We start from the raw sequence: 3,396 nt of genomic DNA, 5'->3' as shown, positions 1-3,396 counted from the left end.
AACACTGTTTGGCTTGTATAGATTAATGGGTTAAATCTGTTAATGTCCTGTTAAGGCAACTGTGTCTTTTCCCAGAAAGCCAGTATGATTTCTGTGCAGGTAGTCAAAGTTTTGCTGGTTTCCCTGGCTGGGTAGTCAGGCTAGTAAGGAAAGTGGCAATACTACTATTCTCAGGGAGGACTGGGAATTACAGCTCTGCAGTCATGGACATTTGAGAAATTCAAAGAAGGAATTTGAACCTGAAGGAAGGCTTTCTTCTTTTGCTCCGCGACTCCTTAACTTGTTGGCTAAAGAGCTGATTGATAACAGATGCACCTATCTGCCTTTCTGTTTTTACTGAAGCATGATGTTTTTCTGCAACAGGATTTTTCCTGTGATCTCCCCAGGATATTTCTCTGTCTACTGGTCAGCATTCTCTGTGCAATAAAGAAGCTCTGGAAGTGTTTTATCTCTTCTTTAAACAGTTTTCCCCCTTAATCTGCATCAGTCCTTCAGCAATTATAGAGGCTGCAGTTTTCTAGGACATTCACTCAAAGAAGAGATTGTTAGATTTGCTTGGTAACAGGAAAGAGAAGGACTTTGGAAATTCCCAAGACTGCAGGAATTTCTGTCCCCTTCCAAACATCTTGCCCTGGGTAAAGGCATTGCTGCAGGGACGCTAAATTGCTGGGGATTGCCTGTGAGTCCTATGAAAGAGGGAATTGATGTAGGGGATCTTAAAGTACGAGGACTGGAACAGTGGAGTCAGTGTCAAACTTAGTACAGGAAGCAGTGGTTATGACCCAGTGTAATGTCCCCAGCAGTGACAAAGGCCCAGGTATACACACTTGCAGGTTCCCAACCATATGTACCGGGAGGATATGACCCAAGGGCATATCTTCATGGAGTGAAGCAAAGCAAGAGAACCTAAGAAAATTATGTCGAGGGATCAAAAAGAATCCAGGAAGATAAAAAGGCCATTTTTCTATGGGTAAAACATGTATTTTGAGGAAATCAGAATTTTCCCCTTGTCTGAAAGCTGAAGAAAAGCAAGCTACCATTAAAAGCCTGTTCCTTTCTTATGCTAAGCCATAGAAGAAAAGAAAGGACAGTTCCTTTCAAGAGGAAAAAAAGTCAAGTTCAAGCATTGCCACAAAGGAAAAAGCATACCTTTTAAAGTAATATGCAGTAGGACATCCTTAAGCTTCTGTCCCCTTTCATTTATGTACTCGACTCTTTGGAAATCTGTCTCTAATCCTACCCTGTTTCAAAAAAACCTGGCTCTCCACACTGATGCCTGCCCTGCCCTAACGCTCTGCTCTTTTTTTGCTCTGAATTCAGAGTTGGGGTTTTTGTTCCACTTCAAGTGTGAGTTGTTTGGAGGAATTACGTTATTCAGGCAACACAAAAGCTGAGTTTTCACATCAGTTTTGTGGTGGAAATAAGAATAGTGATGACAAAAATTAACACTTTAATTGCAGTGGAGTATGTGTATTTTCATTACAGATTCAAGAGAGTAAATAAAAAGCAACTCAGCACTATGGTGGTTGACCAGAGGGATATACTCTCTGCAGTCTCCTCTCATATGCTTTTCATGATGATATACTAATTAAAAGCAGATAGATTTATGATCAGTAGTCTATATGTAGGTCACAGAAAAACCAAATCATAAGCTCTTCCAAGACCTTTTGTACCAGAGAAATGAAAGACACAAAATATTCCTAAACTTGAACAGGGCCTTTGGCTTCTTAGAATTACATCCAGCTTTAATAGAAAATGCAGCTCTTAATGGCCTTTCACATAATACAACAGAATGGCTTGAGCAGGACTCTACCAAAAGCTCTGAGTGAGCCTAGTTTAGTCAGGTGTTAAACATGATTAACTGCCGTGGCTTTGGATGGCTTAACATTTTATTTCCAACACCTAGTTTCTTATAGTGCCACAATACATGAGGCAATTTGAAGATAATGCGGCTATTGATTTTTTTAAATGACACAAGTGCATTTCATGGAAAACATCAGTATTAAAAAAAAAAAAAGCAAGAGTATGCATGATTATGAACAATATATAAGATAATGCAATAAACATAACATAATACAAAAGTAGCATTGTTAGTACAAGATTAAAGCTGTTAATTTTGCCATGTAATGGCCACTGATAATAGGGGGACTACACAAAGGTTGACACCATTTTGAAAAAATGTCAACACACAGCTCAGGTGCTACATTGGTTCAAAAAGCAATAGGGATGACTGACCCTTTATTCTCTGTATTTCATGCTAAATTTCTCAAAGTCACAACTGGCTCTCATACAAACCTTAAGTCTATCAGTTAAATGACAGACTATCTTCCTGTCAAACCCTGCCTCCAACGTGACTTCTTTCAAGGAATGGCAAAGCTTGTATATAAATTTGGCACTCTGAGAATTGGGTTTGTTTAGCTCTTCTGGGGCATGTCGCTCCCTGTACTGATTTAACACAGTATGTGAGACTTCATGCAAACAAGTACAAGTTATAAGTTATTTATGTCTGTGGGGGACACACCTTGGACCAGCTGCTGAGGGTTCCCTCATTTTCTGCATAAATGCAGTAGCAGTAGCAGATAGATATCACACTGAGATAATGTGATGGCGCAGTCCCTGGTACAGCACAGCCTCATGTTTATCTACTTGAACTCAGGGCAGTGAGGAACAAGTGAAATGCCCTTTGCCAGGAGTTGAGATCATATGTTTTGGAAAAAGAAGGGATGCACCACTCCCTTATTTTCTATCAACAATGGCTCTCGTGACAGGTGGCCTCTACTAGGCAAGAGAGTGCAGGGACAATGGGACCTACTGCAGCCCACCCACCCAGAGTACCAAAGGGTTTGGTTGTTGTGACCTGCTGAAGGTATGGAGCCATGTTTTATCAAATCTTTTCTGAGACAGGGTGTACATCAAGTTTGCTTTGTGTCTTGACTTAATAGGAAGTGCTAGTTTTTTTGCTTCAGGGGTAGTTTTTCTTCAGGATCCTCACGGGTTTCTGACTCCTGAGCTGGGAAACATGTACATCTTCCATCAAACTGTCTCTTTTACAAGGTTATTCTAGTGGAAGCCAGGCAGAAAGGGACCTGGGGGTGCTGATCGACAGGAGGCTGAACATGAGCCAGCAGTGTGCCCAGGTGGCCAAGAAGGCCAATGGCATCCTGGCCTGGATCAGGAACAGTGTGGCCAGCAGGAGCAGGGAAGGGATCCTTCCCCTGTACTCTGCGTTGGTGAGGCCACACCTTGAGTATTGTGTTCAGCTCTGGGCCCCTCAGTTCAGGAAGGATATTGAGGTGCTGGAGCGGGTCCAGAGAAGAGCAACGAGGCTGGTGAAGGGACTTGAGCACAAGTCCTATGAGGAGAGGCTGAGGGAGCTGGGCTTGTTTAGTCTGGAGA

The sequence above is a fragment of the Empidonax traillii genome, unplaced genomic scaffold (genome assembly GCF_003031625.1).
Source record: "Empidonax traillii isolate 1590-97213 ecotype Southwest subspecies unplaced genomic scaffold, ASM303162v1 scaffold798:size368312, whole genome shotgun sequence".
Lineage (NCBI taxonomy): Eukaryota > Metazoa > Chordata > Aves > Passeriformes > Tyrannidae > Empidonax > Empidonax traillii.
This window is presented reverse-complemented; position numbering follows the sequence as displayed.